The sequence below is a fragment of the Tachypleus tridentatus genome, chromosome 1 (assembly GCF_004210375.1).
Source record: "Tachypleus tridentatus isolate NWPU-2018 chromosome 1, ASM421037v1, whole genome shotgun sequence".
Classification (NCBI taxonomy): Eukaryota; Metazoa; Arthropoda; class Merostomata; order Xiphosura; family Limulidae; genus Tachypleus; species Tachypleus tridentatus.
The window spans coordinates 51,647,976-51,673,603 of NC_134825.1; the positions used below are offsets into that span (position 1 = coordinate 51,647,976).

General features: G+C 35.6%; 1 protein-coding gene across 35 annotated transcripts in view; it reads left to right on the forward strand.

Annotated features, from left to right (window-relative positions):
* Window positions 1-25,628, forward strand: part of LOC143248550 (zinc finger homeobox protein 3-like) — a 175,890-nt gene that overhangs the window by 19,633 nt on the left and 130,629 nt on the right. Inside the window, exon 1 of one of the 35 annotated variants that reach the window (XR_013027094.1) lies at window positions 14,442-14,782. The exons of 24 other annotated variants lie outside the window; for them this stretch is intronic. The gene's annotated coding sequence lies outside the window, so the exon portion shown is untranslated. Of the gene's footprint in view, window positions 1-14,441; window positions 14,783-14,842; window positions 15,783-25,628 lie in introns of those variants that run through there. 10 more of the 35 variants (XR_013027114.1, XR_013027096.1, XR_013027067.1 and 7 more) reach the window with 10 other exon arrangements.

A 25,628-nucleotide genomic window follows, 5' to 3' on the forward strand; every position in this document is an offset into this window, starting at 1 on the left:
TAAGAACCACATTATAAACCAGTAATGTACAAACTTCTGCATAGATGGTAGGTATTTACAGCTGTATTGGTCACCTCGTCCATACACGTGCAAGACTTTCAACTTTCTCGTAGGTTCTATTGTGTGCATGAAAGTTCCAGAAAAACGTATTATAAAGTCTGAGTTATAAACAAGTTTCCAACGCATATTCATAGTTAACTGTTTATACGTAGGTTTACTGTTAGGTATTGTGAACAATATATTATAGTGTTCATATATTGTGATTCCCAAGTTGACCCTGAAGTAGAAAGGTTCACCTTTCAGATTTTTGTTCATTTGGAATGTGCACATGTTACTGTTGTTGTTTTATCAAGCAAATAACTAACTTGTTATAATTATACATAAAATTAAATGGCGTGTAAGTTTCATGTAACTTTTACAGTTTGAAAGTTAGCACGAGCTAAGTTAATAAGGTTCTTAAAAAACAAAGAAACATTTATTTTACAGATTTAATTCTTAAGAACAAATCCATGTAATTTCGATTTTATTAGCTATAAACCTAAACTAAAATATCCTTTTTCCCCCGCTAGTATAGCAATAAGTCTACGGGTTTACAATGCTAAAATCAGGGGTTCGATTCCTCTCGGTGGGCTCTGCAATATTAAATGACATATTCATAGCTAATGTTTCTATTATCGTGTTTATAAATAGCTAAGAGTGTTGAACGTCGTTATATCCGAATAACACACAAAAAAGACATTCATTTATGCTCTATGTTGAATTCAAATAAGTATTAATATTTCACAGAAACTTGTGTCAGTATAATATTTGGACGTCTTGTATGCTTGTAATGTTTCCGTTTTAAGACGGACGCATTTCATGATTATAAATCCGTTTTTCTCTGTTTCAAAGTTACAAACTTGTATTGAACTGTCTGGTTCTGGGCTGAGAACATGCATGTTTTATTTATCTGCAGTATGACATTTCTCAGCTGCACCTGCTAGATGGTGAAACAATCAACACACTTTCATGTGTGCTTGCTCTGATTGGTTGGTTATTTTGAGTGATGTAAATAATATTTTAATTATGTTAAAAGGCATCTTATTCAGATATCTTCGACCAGATGTTTAAACTAATACATTTGGTATTCTAGGCTTAAGATTGAATATTAAAGGCTGATAGAATGTTTTTTTTTCTCACCAAGGTTATAAAGTTATTTTAAAACTGTGAATATAATATGTTGCTAATATGAAACCCACAGATAGTTTGAAAAGCCACAAACGTGCTAGAGAAATAAAAATTGCCAGCAACAATGGAAAATAATATTTGTCTTAATATATTCGTCGTATAATCATATTTCCCAGAGATTTCTTGAAATGCTTCATGTTAGTTTACTTGCATGTAGAGATATGAGTACTACTTTGATGAAATATTCATTGCTAAAAAATGAATATTTCGAAACTGGCTGTACATAAGAATGTTAAGAAAAAACATTGTTTATCGACGTTTTCCTGGATCATTTTATTGTTGAACTTTGAAGACTACTGCTGTTATTCGATTTTATTATTGAAAATTTTTTCTCTGTTACAACCACAATTTCGTGCGATTTTACAATTGGAGAATCAACTGCAGGCTTATTGTTAAAATTTGAGTGTCTTATGACTGACTTTTCTCCTGATTTTATTGTTAAGAAATTAATATTGCTATAAATTGCGCTTGACATGATTTTATTGTTGAAACATTATTATTTTAAGCTGAGTATAAAAATTAGGGTAAAAATATTCTTCAAATATGCGCTGTACACAGTAAGTGTAACTGTTCAGTTTCGAGTAAAACTTTCTATCTGTGGATTTGCGCTAACCGTTCATACTTTAGCAACGAAATACTAGAGAAAGGGCAACTAGCTAGTCATCACCATCTACTGTCAACTCTTGACCTCGTTTTTTACCAACGGACAGTGGGACTGATAATCACATTATAACGCCCCACGGTTGAAAAAGACTAGATCAAGAGTTGACAGTAGATGGTGATGCCTTCCCTCTAGTCTTTCATTGTTAAATTTGGGACGGTTAGCGCAAATAGTTCTCGTGTAGCTTTCTACAAAATTCAGATCAAACGAAACCAAATTCTGTCTGGACACTCTACTGAACTAGTTAATCGATCTACACCAAACGTGGCATACTAACCAAGTAGTCCAAACGCAAATCCAATTCATGTTAAACCTATATCGTTACTGCAGTAGCTATTGTAAATAGTTGAGTTTGACCAAAACTCTCACCACAACAAAATTCTGGAAATCAAAGATTGTAAGTGCAATTTTCAGCATTTGGGCTTATTTTCCATAGTAATCAAAATATTCAGCTACAATTCAGAGAGTAAAGATACTGTTGTTAAAGTTTTCCGCTCCTCTCTGTTTCGTAGCATTTAACCTTCGTCCTTTACTGGGGTTAGCACCAAAGCCTGAAATAGAGAAGTATTTAGTAATTGAAAATGTTTAGGATATTTCTCACTTGATGAAGAATATAGTTCTCTATAGAACCTAAGTTATTACTAAATCTAATGCATTACATGTATCAAATTTAGAAAGTAGAAATCCTGACCACATATATACTGTCAAATGGACTGCTTTAAACGAAAAGTAACGCAGCTGTTTTACCGTTTCTGCTAAGTTTCTCGACTTATTTCCGATCCACGTTCTGTTTTACAACAGTTTTCTTTGAGAATGAAAGCTCATTACGGACTGAGAACTCACTTTTACTTGTAGACTTTCACCAAAGGTAGAGCTAGATATACAATTAGCTCAAAATTTAATTAAATTACACATCTTAATTTTTATTGTTGAAGAACCATCGCTTTCTAATCGATTGCCTCCACGGTTTTATCATTAAAATTTGAAGGATGTTGTGATTGACTTTTTATCTGATCTTATTGTTCAGAAATTAATACTGTTGTCAAGTGTAATACGCATTATTTCATTGTTGAAAAATTACTTTTTACCAATTTGTTAAAAAGTGATTAATGAGTGATTTCTCTCTTATTGTTAAGAACTTGTTATATATCATTTTTTTCGGACAACGTTTACCAACAAAACTTTGCACTAGTAATTAATGAGATATAATTAATTGCTTTTAGGTTGCAACGTAATCGTAAAAACGCTGACTCTAATAAAGTAGATAGTACAACAAAATAATAGAGTCATGTTCGTATATACATTCTTAAAAACGCAGTTTGAGCAAGCTTTAAAGAAAATTCTGTAGAGTTAAAATGTGACTACTACACGTGTTTGTGCAATTAGCTATTCAAGTAAGTTTTATTCGGTGTTTAATGTGTGATCATATTTCACAACGAAGGATTATGGGATTGGTTTCAAATATTTTAGTATTTCATTCTATGGGGCCGAGCGTGATCCAGTAGTTAGCGCCTGGTCTGTGTATCCGAAGGTTCATGGTTTGAGTTCCGTTTTCTCAGAAATAAAAAAATCGTGGTCCTACCAATTCATTGGAGCAGCTTAAGATGTGGCGGAGGGTACTTTTGACTAGCTGCCTTTCTTCTAATATATCTGTTCAAAATTAGGGACAGCTAACTCGTATAGCTCTTGTGTAGGTTCGAACGAATATCTGAAAAAAATCAAACCAAGTTTAATTCTGTAGGATAGTAAATAGTAGAAAGCGTTAGCCTTACATGTGTAGCATTGGGTAAAAGCACTAGCTCTTACTTTGAAATTTTGTTTTTCACCAACTGAAAATGAGGGAAGAGAAACTAAGAAATATTTACATGATGTAGTTTGAAAGTGAGAGATCTATTATATTGGCGCTTTTTCTATTAGATAATCGATATTCTAGAAGCCTGCAGTTGGCATACCTCTATGAGTTCGAAGATTCCAAAAGGTTTATGCGACAGCAAAGCCCGAGTTTCGATATTATAGTTAAAAGGGGGAGACAGAAATATGGTTGATTAAATGTAAGTAATTTATTTCAAACTTACGTTAACTTACTAACTTATTTATATCGGTAACATTTTTATGGGCAGACTGTTGAATCGGTTCCCGCAGGCGGACCGTCCTATGTGAGTATTGAGGGAAAAGGCGAGATTATATTTGGCCCGTGTATCATTGTGTTAATCTGAAGCCGAAAATATTTACTTCGAAGCAATTCAATACACTAAAAATGGTAGTAATTCTTTTGAAATGGGTACATATTTGAGGATCCTACTCTGGTACTCGCATTTTTAATCTCTACCTCACGGATCAACAATGTGTGCGCGTAATCATTGTGGGATTTACTTTACTGTTCTGTGCCGCCCTCTATTGCACGATAAACGCGACTACGAGTGGCACGGCAGTATATGAAGTAACTGAAAACGTACAGTCGTGGATAGCTACCGTTTGTCGACAGCTCGCGATTGCCGGTTCGATGTGATGCACACAGAATGACGCGAAAAACGTAAACTGTGACGTGTCGTGTTGCTATAAATGTAGTTCATGAAAGAAAGCGGAGGTCTCCTTAGGTATTTACAGATACGTAACTTACAAGTAAACATTCACTCTGGCTTGAGCTAACTCATATTGGCTGCTAATTGTCACGTAGCTTGAACAAACATACTGATGTATGCTCTTAGATACAACAAGATTTCTTTCTGCAAAACAACAACATTTAACTCTTATCTGCCCATTTCTTCTTTCGACTTCGCTTCGTGCACATGCTCAAATGATGTCAGTGAAACGTTTTGTTTGGGTTCTGATAAGCTCAAGCGATTGAATATCGTCTGTGTCAGAGAATGTGGCGAGTAATCTTTTGCGTTACAACAATTAAGTGAGTCTGCGAGAAAAGTGTCAAGGATTTTGGTTATATTGGCTCAACAGTCGCTTTGAGACAAAAATCTACTACAGCAAATGTGAAAGACAGACAGCGCTTTATCTAGTAAAGTTGACATTGGAGTATGTCAACACTAGGATGGGAAAAGTCTGAGTGTACAAACACATCTATCTTTATACATTCTCAGTTATCTGTGTGTGTTAGTTACTACGTGGGTATATAAAGTTTTAATTTCAACAAGGTTTTAACTACAGTTGTATTACATTTCATATTATGTCCAATTGATCTCATAAAAAATGCCGAATATTAGAACGTGGTATAGATGATTGCATCCAGCATTCTAGTAACGTATGACAATTTGCACAATATTCAAGTTAAAAGTTCCTTAGCTCGATATAGTTTATTTTCGGTTAAAAAATTCTACTTTAACACCTACAGATGAAAAGGAACAAAAAAGAGGATGTAAACGTGGCATCATTACAAAAATTAATAATAAATATAACTTTAGAAACCTTACACACTATTTGTAAGAACATTTAATTACATCTATACTTGACCATTCAATTAGTTAAGGAAAAGCTTTCTAACCGAGTATTGTAATCACATTCAATTAGATGTAGACTTTGTCATTCACCTAATGAAGGAAAACTTTCTAACACAGTATTTGTAAGTACAATCAATTGGATCTAGACTTTGTTATTCAACTAATGGATGAAAAGTTTTCCAACAGAGTGTTCGTAAGCACATTCAATTAGATCTATACTTTATTATTTTGCTAATGGAGGAAAAGAAATTGTTGCGCAGTATTTCTAAACACGTTCATTTAGATCCATACTTGGCCATTCAAATAATGGAAGAAAAGCTTTCCAACACAGTATTTCTAAACACGTTCAGTTAGATCTATACTCAGTATTCAACTAATAAAAGCTCATGGATGTACGTAGGAGGCTGGCTAACGGTTTGGATTTCGTTTCGAGTCACTATTCGTAAGCTGGTATGGCATATGATGTTATGATGATTTATTTGGAAAGGTTCAGAAACATGTGAGAATTATTTTAGAAATAAAAAAAGTTCTATTTTGTTTCTCTATTTAACAAAATAATTGTTGTTGAAAATATATCTAAATTAAGATAAAATAGTGTACGGTACTTCTATTGTTTCAAATAGTCTTCAGGTTTGATACTGTATCCAGCATGTGCACAGAGGCTATTCAAATTGGGACTGTACAACTGTGTAAAATTTAACAATGTAAAATACAGAGTAAGAAAAGTTCCTTCTCAAGTTGTAGTAAATTTCAGGAAGTTAAATAGTTGTACAAGTTTTGACGTCACATTACTGAATATAATGATTTTGGATTGGTTTAGTTTTTATATTGTTGTATGTGAGTTGCTAATCCTATTCAACAAAAGCTAGGATGCCACAAGTCGACATTACAGCCTGGGAGTGGACAGGTATTTTGATACTGAGTTAAAATATAATTAGAAATCACATGTTAAATGTTTAGGAGTTATTGAAAATAAAAACATTGGATTTAAACCAACGACAAATGGTTCACAATACTCTGAGTTTATGAACAGATGGCAACGAAAGGTACAATATATGGAGTTTTTCTGTGCATAGGGTGAAAAAAATTATCCAATCAGAGACGACTTCCACATCTAACGTTGCCAATGGTATGATGATATGAGCTCATGTGATGACTTGTATGATTTTTGAAGCTATACATTCAAGAAACATTTATATATATATATATAATAAGTAGAAAGACGTGATAATACACTTAAATACACTACTCACAAAAATTAAAGGATAATGAAGTTTGGTTAAATGTGTATAATTTTATATTATCAGTCGTGTTTCATAACTTAGCATGCTTATTGCAGAAGATTACACTAAACCTACCTAGGGCTTTGAAGTTCATGCACCTATGACTTCTTATATAATAGGCCTTTATAAGAAATGACCTAATTTCTGCAAAGCAAAAATGTAGTTTGGTTTTATTATGAAATATGTTTACAGAACGTATAATGCTTGTTTTATGGATTGTTTTATTGGTATTGGCTTTTTTTCAAAGAGTGTGCGAACTGTTAGAAACCAGTTAACTCAAACTGAAGTTTATAGCGTGGTCACACTGCTTCAAGAAGGCCGTACCCAGACTGAGGGGGTACAGGTAATGGAAGTGTTATAATCTTTGGTCAGTAGATTATGACATAGATTCCCAGGCCAAAAGAGACCAGGCCAGAGCCGCAGAAGGGCTACAGGTGCAGTAGACGACCAATAACTGGGAAAACGAGTTCTTAGAAACTGCACAAGCAGTGTTAGGAGACCTGATGAACTGGCCTCAGTATGCCACTAGAATGAATGTATCATGCTAAGTGGTTATAAAAAGCCTCCATGAAGCTGTGCTTAGGTCCAGAATACCAGTTAGAGCCTCTGTCCTGATCCCAAGGCACTGAAAAGCCTAGTTAGCGTTAGCCCAGGATCATGTAATCTGGATCCTTCAGCAATGAACATGTGAGAGAAGGTTGTATGCATCTTCAAATTCTCAATATGTGAAGGTCTGGAGATGTGAAGAAGAGCGATATTTGATCCATAACTTTGTCCACCATGATGACTTTAGTATGGTCAGTTAGGGTCTCGGGTGGCACCTACATGCCGGAACATATATATATATATATATATATATTTCTGTGCAGTTCATGGAAGATCCCTAACAGCATAGAAGGTATTCTGTTATCCACTATCGCCATTTTGCTGGTACTATCGGAGACAAGTTCATATTTCAGCAGGATAATGCCCATCTTCTTACCACTAGAATCATGCAGCAATTTTTTTTCAGGATAGACAAAATGAGCTACTGGCAGGTCTGCTAAATTATTGGATCTAAATCCGATTGAGTATGTGTGGGATTTGTTATAGAGAGCAGTGAAAGATCCACAACCTGTTCCCATGATCACTGTCCAGGAGCTCAGCGTGGGGAACATGAAGTAATAAACAATAGAGAATGACTTGTCAGTTTGAAAAACTTATTTCGTTAAGTTCATCTTGCTAAACTGTTATTCTTGATAGTTATGAAAACGAATATTGACATTTTTTGGTTTTTTTTTTGTTATTTGTAAATGAATTTAAAACTTGCTTTATATTGGTTACCTGTGTAATAAGTTTCGTCAATGCTGAACGTGTCTCCGTAACTTTTCTTCAAACCTTAAGAAAATCGTATCAAAACTTCATGCTTTAATGACACTGTTGACTTGTATTTACTTATTTTTTTATAAAATCAGGATGTGTTGAGGCTGTTGTATTGTATAAAATTTATAATAATGTTAGGCAACCAAATATTTACTATTTTATAAACCAGATGAAAGAAACGTTTACTTCGCTTTGATTTTTTTAAAACATGCAAACCATTTTGTCGTCATGAAACGTAAAAAAAAAGAGCTATGTTATTTCATGGACCAAGACGCATTGCGAGCTTTTTGTAGTGTTTAGAAATAGACGAGATAAGTAATCAGTCCTTTGAAGAAAAGTAATATGACATTAATTTAATATTAACCAGGCAATAAAGCAGCCAGTTTTCATTAAAAAGAATATATATAGTCATTCTACTTTTATTAAACTAAAAATATATTGGCATGCCACTTTCATTAAACATACTAACTTATTCCCATACAACTTTCAATAACAAGACATCATATAGCCCTGTCGCTTTGTTTAAGCAAGCAATGTCACTTTAATGAAATTGACAACGCATTATAATAGTACTGCCATTTTTTATGAAACAGACTAGAGTAGTGTTCGACCCAAGTATCGACATTCTGTACATTGTTTTTTCAGATAATATCCCTACATTTTATGATTAATCATTTATCTTGTGTTCTTTGTATGGGTTTTACTAATGTACTAAAAAACATCATCATCAGGGTTTAATCAAGTAAATTGATTGCTTTATGGAATACTGTTTTTACACTAAACGTAAAGCGTGTAACTTAAGCGCGCATATGGGACGAAATAGAATAGTTTAATATTAAGTTAATGTTTACAAGTCACGCTACTTTGTTTAAGAGAGGTGCAGCAAACTAATACATGTGTGTGTGTGTGCGCGCGCGGGTGTATATATATATGCTGAAGTGCGTCGTTATTTCAAAGTTGCAAAAACCTCATATGTATTAAGTATCTTAACGTCTCTGTAGATTTCGTGTGACATAGGGAAGTATTATGCTGAATAACATTAACCAGTCATCCTTAGGTGTCGTTTGCTGACACTACCTCCCCCCCCCTCAGCCAACCAATACATTCTTTTTGCTTACCAGACCTTACAAATGTCTCCATCATTTCTAGGGGCATCGCTGATAACCCTGACGGAACGTGGGAGTAATGGATGGATAGCGGAATGCAACCACAGGTTCTGTTTCTGCTGTGGTCCACAGACGCCAGTCCTTACACCCGCGGCATGTCCTGTCATGTTTTTTGTGTGTGTTTTTTCTATAGCCTATCCCCTATGTCCTCCCTCCCTCTTGTTAAATCCTCCTTCCAGCTGTTAGCATTGACAGTGAGGTTCGCAAGTGTTCAGCCTCCTGCAGATCCCCCTGACTGCCCTAGCTGCAGACCTCTCACAACACCTGACCCGTGTGTTTCTCTAGGCTTGAGGGTGGAGTGAGATAAGAACAAATTCACTTATACAGATAATATAACTCCGTAGGTTTCACAACATATCAAAAACTTTAACTGCTTTATACCTTCTAACGGGACACCCATTTCTTCTTAGGAGAGAGAGTTTATCTTTTCATCTTTAGTGCGTTTAAAGAATGTTTATAATATGACAGATAACGTGTGAAGTACCACAGTCTAACGGGAAAAGTCACGCCCATTTCCAGCCCCAAACTCCTCTATCCATTAATCCAAACAGTGTCGCCTTAAACCCTGGGAAGTATAGCAGTCATGTATATAGTACAGCTTCAGTTGAATGATGTTATTATAACCACAGCATACTGCTTTTACTCTTATGTTCTACTGAGTTTTCTTCCCTCTGTTAATCATTTAGTATCGGTGTCGAAACCCGTATTTTTGTAGTTATTCCCTAGAGAAAAGTAGTCAAAAATTTAAGAGTAGATGACTGTTTCCACCTTACCTTAGCTGGTAAAACTACAGTTAACTAAAACGGAAAAAACAAGAAAGACCGCGATTTTTTCTTTTACGTTTATTCACTTTTGTGTTCTTTTCGCACAAATACTGATCTTACAGCTGTCTTATGTAAATTGTCGCATAACTAGATCATGCATAATATCTGGTTAACAAAGAATTGCCCAAAACTATAACAAATAAGTAAATCACGTGAAACGAACGTAATATTCTTGGTTTACTTGTTTTTGAATTTCGCGCAAAGCTGCTCGAGGGCTATCTGCGCTAGCCGTCCCTAATTTAGCAGTCTAAGACGAGAGGGAAAGCAGCTGCTCATCACCACCCACCACCAACTCTTGGGTTACTCCTTTATCAACGAATAGTGGGATTGACCGTCGATATGTAACGCCCCCACGGCTGAGAGGGCGAGCATGTTTGGTGCGACAGGGATTCGAACCCGCGACACTCAGATTACAAGCCGAACGCCTTAACCCGCCTGGCCGTGCCGGGCCAATATTATTGGTAGTTGATGAGTTATTATTTCACATTTTTCGTTACATAGAACCGCGATGGTTTTATTGTCTTGAAATATTTACTAGTTCTCCACTAATTTCTCTTTGCTGAATCCGAAAATGATATCCATTTTTCTCCATCACGAACAGACTTTTCATAAAACGTCATATGTACTTTTATGTAAGTGAATCATTTTTATTAAAATCGAGTCACATTTCTCTAAACCAATCGTGACGTGGGAGTTTATCGTTCTAGAACACACGAGAAACGCACAGCTAGTATATAAACGGTTAAAAGGGTGCATGACGTATGATTTTCGAATTGCTTTCGTTTCATGGTGCACTTTGACACCATTTGTTATCTTTACAGTATTATTTATTCGTCGCTGTGGCATCAAAAGTTGTGTAAATGGCCCACACATACTATTTTATAGTTGTGGTAAATTTTATCAGTAAAAGTTATTTTTCTTCCTGATTTGTAAAAAAATCCTTTATTGATAGAAAAAAAAACATTTTTTTTTAAGTTTGCGTAGCTGAATTATGGAAAGTCAGTTATTAAAATTAAAACAACTTTTATGAAGTTTAGATTCGCAGATCTGTGTTATCAAAAAACGTAATTTCCAATCTGAAGGAAGTGAAAGTCCATTCGTAGTGGGGCCCGACATGGCCAGGTGGGTTAAGGCGTTTGACTCCCGGTCGCACCAATCATGTTCACCGTTTCAGCCGTGGGGGCGTTATAATGCGACGATTAATCCCACTATTCGTTGGAAAAAGAGTAGCCCAAGAGTTGGCGGTGAGTGGCGATGACAAGCTGCCTTCCCTCTAGTCTTACACTGCTAAATTATGGACGGCTAGCGCAGATAGCTCTAGAATAGCTTTGCGCGAAGTTCAAAAACAAAAACAAACCGCTCGTAGTGTTGTCAATGCAGGTGTTCTTTCATGGGATTTCTTTATATGTTAAAAATATACTAATCTACAAACGTTTTTCTTCAAAACCCACAATAGAATACAATTTAGAAACAGGTTCATTGCTTTGTAACATCTTAGTTCTGTCACAAACATTTTATATGGAGACATCTTGTTTATTTATTTATGTTGTAACTACACGGTTTAACTGGAAATACTTCCCCTGAATCCGATAACTCAGTATTTTTAAACTAGTAACTAAATTTCTTAGTTTAGCACCAATATTTTATTAATGAAAACAATTTTGTTTAATTCATTTAATTGAAAACACCCACTTGAATTTTAATTGTAACGCAGTAATTGTTTTATCTTGTACATACCTGAGTTTTAAATGTAGAAACATCCTTCTTCACACTATTATTTGTCTTAAAACTGAATTTTAAATGTAGAAACGTCCTCCTTCACACTATTGTCAGTATTAAAACTGAATTTTAAATGTATAAACGTCCTCCTTCACACTATTGTCAGTATTAAAACTGAATTTTAAATGTAGAAACGTCCTCCTTCACACTATTGTCAGTATTAAAACTGAATTTTAAATGTAGAAACGTCCTCCTTCACACTATTGTCAGTATTAAAACTGAATTTTAAATGTAGAAACGTCCTCCTTCACACTATTGTCAGTATTAAAACTGAATTTTAAATGTAGAAACATCCTTCTTCACACTATTGTCAGTATTAAAACTGAATTTTAAATGTAGAAACGTCCTCCTTCACACTATTGTCAGTATTAAAACTGAATTTTAAATGTAGAAACGTCCTCCTTCACACTATTGTCAGTATTAAAACTGAATTTTAAATGTAGAAACGTCCTCCTTCACACTATTGTCAGTCTTAAAACTGTATTTTAACCGTAGAAGATAACATTTTTTTTCTTCAAAATATTTAACTGAAAATGAAAAGTCTTGGCAGATCCTATATTTCGTTATCCAATGTTATAGACTATTTTAGTAGTTAATAATAACGACTATTTAAATCATTTCAGTAAATTATGATAAATAACATTATATTGTAATGAACTAAATTAAATGTTAACTCAATTATTATTTCATTTGTGAAAAATCTTCTAATAATATAATTTAATTATTTTTAGTATAGTGTGTGTTAGGAAATTTTACGAGCTTGTTTTTTCCGTCTGACCACACGTGTCTTGTTTCTCGCTCATAGACAACACTCGAATCGTTACTGATCTGACTGTCACTCGCAGTATTTCACATTGCGCCAGCGAAACGTTGTCAGTGTGACTGCAACTTGCAATAGATAGCTTACATCAGCTAAACATTGTTGACGTGACTTGTGGTTACAGTAGGTCACGTACGTAAGCTACACATCGTTGATGTGACAACAGGTTACAATAGCTATTAGGCTATTGTTTCAGTGAAAAATTGCGGATATGTTAATTATCCCTAAAAAAGATACATCAGAAATGTGTTTTCTTTTTTTTTTACCACATATAAACGATACATCACATGTCAGTTTTGTTTTAATGATTACCAGATATAAAGTATATCATCAAAATTTAATATTATTAATGTTAATTGATGTATATTTGTTTTAACGCAAAGCCACAGAATAGGCTATTTGCGTTTTGTCCACCACAGGGAATCGAATTCCGGATTTTATCGTTGTAAGTCTGTAAACTTACTGCTGACCCACCGGTAAATATGAGGTGATCAGTGTATCAGAATTTTATTGGTGTATCTATTAATACATATAGGGCCCAGTTTCAGCCTACCTTTAAATGTGTTGAAGTAACATGCTCTAAATGTACAGTATATTATCATACTATTATCAATGTGATGTTTGTTAGGCATGCAAGGAGTCGTCGAATTGTAATTGTGTATCATTATGTATTTTGTCATTCTTGTTCAGCGAGTTTCATCTGAAATGACTGTTCTGATACATATTCTTACATCTTTAACAGTCCTCGTAGTTCTAAAGATGTTCTGCCAATGTGAGTTGAAAGCTTGAGAAAACAACATGAATAAATCACCTCTTTCTCATTCAAATTCGCTCATGTTTATGTCCTACTCCGTTAATTGTTAACCAAGTTTTGGGAAGGATCTCTTCTTTAAATGCACTTATGTTCATGTACTAATTCGTTGACTAAGTAACCAAACATGGAAGGTCCTTTCTTTTGAATTCTACTCTTTATACGAGTTAGGTTATAGCGAGCACCCGAGTAAAAGATGCTGGGGATACTACATCTGTTGATTGAAGTTCGTTAAAGCCCACCTTACATGTCCCAATTCGAAAATGGAGGGTGAGCTCTTTCACATATTGTATTAGATGTCAAGTGAAACACTGATGTTTTCTAAGTATAACCAACCCCAGTCATACAAAGCTGGGATGATGTTTCACGGTACGAAAGAATGAGAGCAGACTTTTTAGTTATGTAGTCATTTCTACTAGAAGAACTGATAAAATGTTACAGTAATAATTACAATCAACTGATGTAACCACTTCGCCTTAGGTCATCATTTGGTTACTCGCATTGCTAATGACTCTCCCAGTAGTAGTGTTTCTGCTTTGCTAAGCCTTTCAGCGACCATTTGAACGTTTCGAAAATGCTCACTCTTCTGAGAATATAAAACTCTACGAAGGGTAGGAGAATCTTTTCCTGTAAAGCATATATCTTAAAAATAGTTATAACCTAACTTTAAAAATATCGTTAATAAAATCTTCCCTTTTGAATGTTGAAACGATTGATGTGTTAGAATAAATAAACTACACGTATATGAAAGATTTAAAAAAACAACTCCTGCTTTTGAAAGATCAAGTAAAAAATCGTTCAAAGATTGATGCTGATGTTTTCCGTAAAGGTTTCAACATACAACTGCGGTTTTACTCTAAATTTCGTAAGGGATGTCTTAAACTTCCTATAAGACTCCCTCCATTCCCCCGTGTGTGTGAAATATTGCGCATTAATATGTTCTATAAAACTGCGTACAGTTATTATATGAAGGGTTGAGTGTAAACAACCAGAAGTCTACATGCGCAAGGACTTCTTACATTTTTATCTTTTTCCTTCCAAAACGTAATTGGGCGCAGATGATAGAATGAGATGGGCAAATCGTATGCGCATTACCATTTTTCGCTTATCGTGCATGACATGCATGCTTCGCACATGCGCTGAGTTGGTCCGTTAGTGAGACAATAGATGGCAGCCGTGCCTCAGCGATCCATAAAGGTGTCAGCTTTTTCATAACTGGCAGCATACTCAAGTGATCGCAGCATGCACGAGATTACTGACAGGCGGACTAGAATTGCCTAGTGAAGAAACATAAAAAAAAGGGTTCAGAGATGTTTGATTGGACTTGGGATTTTATTTATGAACGTGGATTTATGAACTCATCAGGATCGTGGAGAAGAAATTGTCGATTGCCGTACCAGGTTAGCAGAGAAATTTGATCCTAAATTTTGTGTTCACCCCTTTATCTCGTTACTCACTCGCTATGGTGTATTATGCACAAACGTTGCATCAGTCTTAATTTCAGCAGCGAGCGCTCACTGTGCGCGTCGTAGACGCGTCACTTTCCCCCTCTCGCGGTGACTAATTTGAACCTATTCATATCTTCGTGGAGGTGCTAAGCGACTGGATTTGGGTAAGCTTTGTACTTCAAACGCCAGACGAGTTAAACAAGGGCTACGATTTGCATTTTAATTGCACGTCCGCTTGTCACAAGAAGGGATTGGAAAGTTTGATAGCCGATTGTTGTTGTTTTTTTTTTCGTTGTTTCTTTTCCCTCTCTCTATCTGGCTCCCATTTGTGCCTTTAGACACGGCTATTCTTGATAAGGCAAGGCAGTGATGCATTGTCGTGGAACAGATTTCTTGGTTGACTAAATATGCTCGTTGACTGGAACGGGATAGCGGTTTAGCGCAGAGGTAGAAACTTTGTCAGGGTTTCAATGAATTCATTTAATGAGAGAGAAGTTAATTCTGGGGAGAGCAAATGAATCACCACTTCTCATGGAGCGCCTTTGTTTTCACGCCTGTATTAGAGGCTAGTGCGCGTCGTCATTGTGTTGATGAAGCAGACATGCGGGGAGTGTGCAGCCCAAAATAATTGTGACCAATAAAGGCCAAGTCCTGTTTGCTCGTACGCGCGCTACCATTGGTTGAGAAGAGAATCTCGAGAATTAATTATGGCTAGCATGCAGATAGCCTTGAGGGGGAGCGACCGGTAAGAAGGCTGGTCCTGTCTGACGGGAGCGCGTTTGCGGTCAGACTAGTTACAGTAGTCGTCATGAGTGAGGTGTACGTGGTTTCTCATCGTCCGATTTCCTAGACTCTCGGCACAATCGCGTCATATTGTGCGCACCGGAGCATCCCGTGCGTCCCAATTGGAGCCGAGTCATGACAACTAGTAACGGACTGAATTCCACAACAGGTTTGGATGCCTCTTTCTGTTTTGTTGTTCGTTTCTTGTCTTAGTGTTGGATAAAAGAAGTGAGGTTAGGAAAGATCGCGGCTAGCTGCTTCTACGGCTGCCTATCGTTGACTTAGTTTATTGGCGCACTGCTCGTGTGTGTTTCAGTCCTCAGGCTGCCAGTGCTCAAGGGTATTTCTTGTTTTTATTTCGACTGATGGTATAGGTCAACTTTGGAGCATGTGACAGCTTCTCTCGTCGGTGTCGTTCCTCCTGTTTCGTTATGCTACTGGATTTGTACTTTTTTTTTTTTTTGTCAGTTCCATTGCTGTTCAGCGTAGACCTACTTGTTGAGACTTAGGCTTGGCAACTTTGGTGTTTAGTCGCCGACTTATAACTATCCCTGTAAAATTTGCAAAATCTAATCTAACACCTACAATAAATAGACGGTTAAAAGTTAAATTTTAAATCTTTATTCAATATAATTTTGTTGTTCACAATTATTTTAGCAGATAGCTCGTATAATGTTATTGTTTGTTTGTTTTTTCAACTGCAAGCTGTTTTTTTTTATTGAAACTGTAGCATAATTACCTGTCATTTGCTGTTTAATTGAATTTTACGTTTTAGTTTTGCAAAGTAATGTTCGTGTGTACTAGATTACATCTTATGGTTCTGCAAAGTCAGTGAAATGCACGAATTTGTTTATGTTAGCGCACTTATCGAAGGTTAAGTAACGCCATGTGTAAGCTTTTTTCACATGGCCAGAGTACGATTGTTGCACACTTAAGGTTTGTTACAATCTCAGAACAACTCTTTATTTATTCTAATCGGGGAAAAATCAGCACGTGACCGTTTATGATGTTTGTTTGTTTGTTTGTTTTAATTTCGTGTAAAGCAACTCCAGGGTTATCTGTTCAAGCTGTTCCTAATTCTGAAGTGAAAAGACTGAAGGGAAGGTAGCTAGTTAACGGAACATGTTGTCAACTTCTAGGATACTCTTTACCAACGAACAATGGGATTGACCTTAACATAATAATGCCTCCACAGTTGAAAGGGCAAACATATTCATGGAGGGGAATTCGAACGATATCGGGATTGTGAGTCAAGTTATGGCAAGGAAAAGCGTTGCCCAAAACTCTTATGGATTAAATTCAGGAAATGTTCTAACAATAATCGACGGTTATCTGTAAATTTACAACTGCTATCACGTGAGCTCCGTTTTATTCGGTTAAAAATTAACATCTGGACAGTCCGTATCTATAAATTGAGCATTTCAAATTAAAATGTTTCTTTTATTTTTACTGAGTGATTTATTATTTTTACTACGATTTTGTAACACGTTTTTGCTTTTACTTTTTTTATAGAATAACTATAGTAACCGTGTTTATAGAATATGAATGTGGATCTTATCAATATTGATGAAACACTGTATCGCACCCTTTTGGCTAAGTGTAGCACGGCTCCTCTAAACGTGTCGCAAAAATTAAGTTTGAATTTGGACAAATCGTGAAACTTTGTGTCAATGTACTGTATGAAAATTATGGAGTTACTCTAAGCCATGTAGAGTTTATTATATAATTGGCGAATAATGAAGAAACATCTGTTTTCATGGTATTTAAACATACGTGTTGTGACATGGTTAATAAATAGTATCATGTTTTCTTCCGATTATTTGTAAGATAAACTTCTCGTGTGTTTGTGCCATTATTGTACAAATGGCTTGAAAATTTCATAATTTTATAGAACATACAAGATTTCAGAACTTCCTATAAAATCTTACCTTCAACCCATGCATATGACTGATTGTTCATTATTTCTGCTTCTGTATTGGGCGTGAGTTAAACATGATGGTTCGTGATTTTTGCATGTTCCACGTGACTTAAACACGACTGTTTTCGATTTCTCTATGTGTGTTCTGCATGAGATAAATGTGATAGTTCGTGATTTCTGTATGTTCTGTGCGAGTTAAACGTAATGGTTCATGATTCGTGTATGTTTCGTAAGAGTGAAGCGTGACTGTTCACGATTGCTGTATGTGTGCTATACGTGAGTTAAACGTGACGGTTCGGGATTTCTAGGTATGTATTTTGTGAGTTAAACGTGACTGTTCGTGATTTTTGTGTATATGTTCTGCGCGAGGTACACGAAATAAGCCATAAGTGTTAAAAGTCTCTCTGTATTAATGAAAGAGATTGATAATTTGAGTGTGTATTATACAATAATAACAATAAGGCTTAATATAGACTTAAGGGCCCGACATGGCCAAGTAAGTTAAGGCGTTCGACTCGTAATCCGAGGGTCGCGGGTTCGAATCCCTGTCGCACTAAACATGCTCGCCCTTTCAGCCGTGGGGGCGTTATAATGTGACGATCAATCCCACTATTCGTTGGTAAAAGAGTAGCCCAAGAGTTTGCGGTGAGTGGTGATGACTAGCTGCCTTCCCTCTAGTCCTACACTGCTAAATTAGGGACGGCTAGCGCAGATAGCCCTCGAGTAGCTTTGTGCGAAAGTCACAAAACGCATAGACTTAACTGGAAGCAAAAAAAAACAAAAAACACCAAAAAAACAACACGTGTTCGTGTAATAACGGAGAAGCTTTCCGTGAGTGAGATCCTATAATACCGTGTGTATTGCCTGTATGTTTTAGTGAACCTAACAGTGACAGCATATGCTACTGTTTATCATGGTACATACATTATTTGGATGTATTAGCAAAAGGTGATGCCGGCTGTTGTGATAAAACGTTCGCTTTGTTTCGTGTGTGTGTGTGTGTGTGTGTGTGTTACAGATCGAGTCAAAAGTCTTAATTTCCCGTATTGTTGTGAAATAGACGTGTAGTATCGAAAATATGGTAATATATGGTGTTTATACATATTGGGGGACACTTGTTACCTGAATGTGATATAAAGTGAAGTTGGAGTCAATCAAATGCTATCCCAGAAACTGTCAGTCTCGAGTTAAACGTGTCAACTTACCTCCGGTAAGACTTGTAGTATTTGTGTGACCTTCATTTGTGGTTAAAGAACTTTTTGTGTATTATATAATGTTCGCATGTCATTATCTATTTTAATGTTCGTTTTCACTTCATGTCTTGCTTTGCATCACATGTGAGGCCTGGCATGGTTACTGATTATAGTGCTCGACTCGCAATCTGATAATCGTGGGTTCGAATCCCAATTATACCAAACATGATAGCACTTTCAATCGTGAGGACGTTATAATTTTACGGTCAATCGCACTATTTGTTGGTGGTAGGTGGTGATGACTAGCTGCCTTCGCTTTAGTCATTTACTGCTAAATTAGGGACGGCTAACGCAGATAGCCATCGTGTAACTTTGCGCAAAATTTAGACCAAAGAAAAACTGTATCACGCCGTAATATTTTAATACACTTCCCAATTATGAGTAATGAATGTCTGTATATTTTCAAAAACGTGAAAATGAAAACAACAAAACTCCAGGAGACGTTCTATTTTGTATTAGTATTGTTATTATTTCGTTTATATTACATATATAGACGTTGATCATTTGAAAATGAAAATGTTGAATGTGTTGACACATATATAAGGTAAACAGGGGGGGACAGGACGAAATGGGTGGGCTCTTGGGTTGACTTATCCTCACTCTCGCTTATCTATATTTCGATAGTTTAAAAGTCAAGCAATTCATGAAGTAGGATTGTACTTGTTTTTACATAAAATAGTAGTGTAATGCTATTTGTCATTTATATTTTAAGTTTATGCTCGCAAATTAAAAAAAACTATCACTCAGAAAATTCATGTTTAAATAGATATTTCATTCTAAAACAATCCACCTGAAAGAGAGGGAAAATTACTAATATTTAAAGTTTACTTGGAAAATGAGAAAAATTATTCAAGATATTTTCACCTCTATTTTGAAAAAACAAAAACAGACGCTCAATATAAACATCGTATAGGGGCCGCCATCTTGAATAAGTCAACGGAGAATGTACTTCCATATTTTTACCGGTTGTTAACAGCTAGCTGTCAGAAAGAAGACGTAGTTGAGATTATTGTCGATTAACCTTAATCCCTTGACCTTTTGTAAGAAGACACTCGGATAAATTTCATTCAAAATATATTTCTGGCGATTTTGTTTTGTCTGCTAAAAATATTTTTGTGTGCGTCGAATAAATGTTCAAAGTGCCTTGAAATTTTCAGCAATTCTTCTATCGTTTGTTTAATTAGCTTAACATAGAAGCGTCAATAACACTTACTGATAGTGCTAAATTGTCTTTTATTTTTGTATCATATAGTTAGTTACTTCGATAGTTGTTGTTATCGGAGCACTCTTAATTTTGATCTTTCAACCAATTTGCGTGAAAGATGTGGTAATAATAATAATAAATATCATCTGGAAGAATGTGTGAAGAATTATGAATAATAAATATTGAAATACGACCTGAAGAAAAATTATGACTTTTCTTCAGTTAACTGTAAAATATTTTCGTTTTTATATTTTTTCCTTGGACACCAACGCGCCGTGATGTTTAACATAAAATTTATAAGGAGTTACTATCGTACGTGTTCTACGATGCAATGTTAAAACATATTCTCGATGGCTACTATTCCACGAAGAATAAAAGTCTTTTTAGTAACTCACAATCTTAACCCAACAGATACAAAACTGCTTAGAGCCAACGAGTAAATTGTGGTACAGCGATAAGGGATATCCATGCGGTTAGGGTAGTGTACACTTCACTTGTGTATCATTCTAACACAGGTGAGTGACTACTGATGCAACTTGCTTTCTCAACCTTCGTGTTCAAGAACTCCATCCAGTCCCCGCGGCCGCTCATTCACTCCACTGAAGAAGCTGTAGTGATTTAGTTTTACCAGTCGTTAGTAAATCGACAACCGTTTGCCTACAGGGTGGTTTAGCTGTAGAAATGTACAGCGAACGAGAAAGCGGGTGAGATGCAAGGCCATCTGCCAATGTTTAGCCTTAGGCCTGACTTGAAATCTTTCTCATCAGCTGACTCGAGATTCGTTTGAACAGGAAAGAGGTTTTAGCTATTTTATGTCATAGTTATAACTAGTTCACTTTGTTATATCAATTTTCGTTCAGGTAATGACATTCTGCTAAACAAAAAATATCAGTAAAAAAACTAAAGAATTTGGAATATATTCGTGTATTTATATGATCAGATAGCTCATTTTCCTTCACAGGCGTTTATTCCTAATACTGTACACAGTGTCCCCTAGAGTAGTTTGTTGACTTGCCAATAATCAGTTGTTACACACACACACACACACACACACACACACACACACACACACACACACATGATGGAAACTGCAATTGTTTCCAAGCTGTGTTATGAAATCACGTCCAATAAAATGACGTAATCTTAAGGCCCTAACTCGATGATACCGATCTAATAGTTAACAATTTACTTCCGTGTTGAAAACTACACAATCTTTATCAGTTAACTGTATAAATTTGATCAAAGTTGAAGGGCAGCTGTTTAAGTAATGAGTTATGTAATGTCTGAATCATTTAATGAAATCCAGCTGTTTACGCTAATGAGAGCTCTAATTGCATTTTGAATAATGAACTTTATAATGTGAATGTTTAATGAAATACTGCTATTAATCGTTGTTTGGATAAATCTTTTTGTTTGCATTATCAAAGAAAAGATTTAATTGAAGATCCACGTGGACCGTGATGACGTTCTTCACCTAGTTTTTTTTATAGAAGTGGTAAGGTTCAGAGGCGGTTATTAAAATATTGCAACTATATAGTTAAGCTAAGTATATGCGTCACTCGCGCATATAGACACACTGCGTCGCTCTGCGAGACCACAGTGGTAACCAAGTGAACAGACTGTAATTCCCGAGATAGTACATAGAACTTCAGTTTCTGCATGCTCCTAGCAGAACCCAGAAGCTACGTACAAGTAACAAACAGCAGGAGGTTTTAATCCCCGGATATCTGGGGGATGAGGGGTTATAGGTTTGTTGGTAGAAATCCACGTGCTGGAAAGTTAAACCACTGAACTTTCATCCTTATGGCAGTTTGTGTAGCATCTATGTTATTAACCGAATGCAGATATTAGTAAAGAATTAATATCGAGATGTTTTAAAAATAATACAAAAGCCTATGTTGAATAGTTGCGTTATACGCGTAAGGTAGCATATGTCATTACAAAACTATTTAGGTTTACCCATATATTTTACGGGTTTTTTTTCTTTCAGAAACTACCAAATAAGTATTTTTTTTCAAAATACTACGTTAAACAGTCATACTCGCTTGTCCCTTATTGTAAAAATCATTCTACAAGTAAAATCTCGTGTGTTTATGTGCCAAGGCTGTGTTTAAAACTGTGTGAAAAGCTGGTGTCTCTGGTACTTGCATTACGAGAAGAAAAGTGGTATTCAAAACTTACTTCACTTGTTAATTCATGCTCTGTTTTTTAGAGGAACAAAAACATAAGTTTGGTTTGTTTTTTTATTCAGTTTTATTCATCATTTAGTCTACACAATTTAATTAAAGTAAATATATGTTTTGATTAAAGGTGAATTTTACGGAAAAACAATTGCAGTCAAAAGAACTACTCATACTGATTAATTTTGTAGGTTCACATTTTTTATAAAACATATGTGCTAATAAATGAAACATAGAACTTGGTGCAGAAAGAGCCCTTTCCGAGCGCCAATCCGAACGTTTTAGTTTTTACGTTTGCCGCTAGGAAAAGTACTGTGACGTAATAGTTGCCAAACAAACTGCCAGCGCGTTAAATGTAAATAAACATGGCCAGTGCAAACGGAGAAACAGAGGCGGAGTCTGTTTTGACTTTGTGTTCTGAACAGTGTCGAGTAGCGCCATATCAATTCAAACCTACTCTGAACGAATTTAAAACAGTTACTTTAGATACGGATCTGACAAGTTCTAGTGATGAGGACAGTTCCACGAGCGAGAGTAGCGGAACTGTGAGTGATACTGAAGAAATAAGATTTTCTATTAAAACAACATGCTTTATGAGGTTTATGAGACTTACATTTAATATGACAATGTCAAAGTAAGTACTGTGTTAAGATTAATTTTATTATGATGAGTTATGGAAATATGTTGTGGAGTTTACATTTGTTTGTTTACAAGTCTACAATTTTTTTTTTAAATACATAACGTGTACTTTATTATTTCAACATGTTCAAGACATAGTCTTATTTCAATTTATCTTGAAATGTTAAATTCGAAAAATGGTATTCTTCAAACTTTTTATATGTAAAATGATACAAAAACATCTACAGAATTATCTACCAGCTTTTAAACTTGGAATATACTCTATTTGGGATAGATTTGTCCACTGTCTAGACTAGGAAATCAAGGTTACACTGACATTCAGGTGCCACAAATGCAAAACACGCTTATGAATGTGAATTGTGTATGTCTAGTTATATTCTTCAGAACCTTTTACTTTTTAAATTATTATATTATGCTAGTTATTGTTTATCGCTTTATACTGCACACATACCTTTAAGTTTGTTCTTTTTGTGATGGCAAGGGATGGCTTTAGAGGGGTGGAATCTGTACGCTGCAGGCTGAGATTAGTCCTCAGCTCCACACGAGGAAAGATGGTGGGGACGATCCTGTCTACTGCCGATGGTTTTTTCAGTCTCAACCTGCCTGGCTTTAAACCCACGGAATCCAAAACAGTGGGATCCGACACAAAACATGAGCGTTCAAAGTGATCTTGACAAAGCTTTGCATGGCGTGAAGGAGTACAGTTCTTTTATTGACCATCCGCGCCCGCTGTCGTCACCTTACCGGTTCCTTTTCTTTGCACGGAAACGAAAAGAAGCTTTTGCCCGATGCCGAACCGTTTTTACAAACATAAGCAACGCAGTAAACCATGTTATCATAAAACAAATATAAAGTAGCAATATCAAGACAAAAAATAGTCTTACAAAGTATGTAATCCGAAAAGAAGCACCGATAGATTTACATAAAACGCCAGCACTGAAAAGAACAAAATGGTCGGCGCGCAACGAAGCGTGTTTGGCAACTATTACGTCATAGTTATAAAACGTCACGGAAACAGTCGAACGACCGAGAGGAACTTGAGTTTGAGGACCCGCATATTTTGTTTCATTTTTTACTGAAAAACTAAATTTTTTAAAATATGGCAATCACACGGGAATTATACCTAACCAAAGTACAGTTTCTAAGGCAATTATTAAATTTGTTGAAAATTAACCTTTAACGAAATCACTACTTACTCCTGTGGAATTGTACTTGTGAGATGAAAGTCATAGTTCTATAGAGTTGTTTAAATTATATTTTAGTGAAAAACAAGATTTCAGTAAATAGTGAACCATGTTGACTAAAGATTAGAATCCAATTAAGATACGTTACAAGTTATACAGTTATTTGTGCTTTAAAACCAGTTCATGTCTTGTTTTCAAAACAAAAAACGGGGAGGAGGAGGAGGAGGAGGCATCAAATGTAGCTCTTCTCTTGAAATTTTGCACTACGAGATTTGATTATTCTAGTTTAAATTTAAAAAAATTCGAAGTTCGGGAAAATTTTCAGAAAACTGATATATAAATTTTTTTTTCAGAAAATATATTTTTTCTATCCCTACAAATCTGTCATAATTTATTTTGATAACTTCACTTACATTCAGTTAGTTCGTCCACAAGGTTGCCTAAAGCCTTTCAACGTTTTATGGGTTTTTTTAATCCTTCGATGACATTAATACCGGTGTTTGTTTTTTTCTTTCTGTTACCTTGAAGGTATGCACTTTCTGTAGATGTGCAACAAGGAATTTAGGTGGCACGCAAACACCGAAAACGCTACAAGTTCGGGAATATAGTTCTTAGAGATTACGTTGGTTTTACGTTTATGTATACAGAAATATAAACACGTAGAACTGTTGGTAATAAGTTAGGATTGGAAAGTTGTAATTGTAAAGTGTTGACTGTTTAATTTCTTTTCTCGTGTATTTGACATCTTAACCATGGAGTTCAATATGAAGCTATCGTTAAAACGCACGTTGTTTAACGTGACTTGATGCAGTATTTTTTTAATACTCCAATGTTCACAACCCGAATTTCTGTTCCTGGTTTGATTTATACTGGAGAAATAGTTAAAAGCTTCTCTGGGAATAGTATGGTAGTTTTGATTTCATAGCAAATAAATGTAAACATTCTTAATACACGACATTAAAATAGTCATTCATAAGAAACAAGTCAGTTCCCTGGTGGGAGAGCGGTAAGTTTTTGGATTTACAGTGCTGAAATTAGGGGTTCGATTCTCCTTGGTGGATACAGCAAATAGCCAGATGTGGTTTTGCTATAATAATAATACACACACACACACACACACACACACACACACACACACACACACACACACAAAACAAACCTGTAATAATTTATATTGAAATTTGAAGAATAATTAATGATAAATAACCAGTAGCATATACTGGCCTAACTTCTAGGATAAACTTGTACATGAAAAAGTCAGTTTTGAACTGATGATTGGTTTGGTTTGAATTTTGCGCAAAGCTATTGGAGGGCTATCTGCGCTAGCCGTTCCTAATTTAGTAGTGTAAGACTAGAGGGAAGACAACTAGTCATTACCACCCACCGCCAACGCGTGGACTACTCTTTCACCAACGAATGGTGAGACTGACTATCAGATTATAACGCTCCCACGGCTAAAAAGGCGAGTATGTTTGGTGTGACGAGGATTCAAACACGCGACCCTCGGATAATGAGCCGAGTGCCTTAACCACCTGGCCATGCCGGACAAATATAACGAACGTTTTACACCTGTTATAGTGCTGAACTATGGACATGTGAGCCCAGTGTTGGAGTCATCTTACTATAGAAAAATGGCT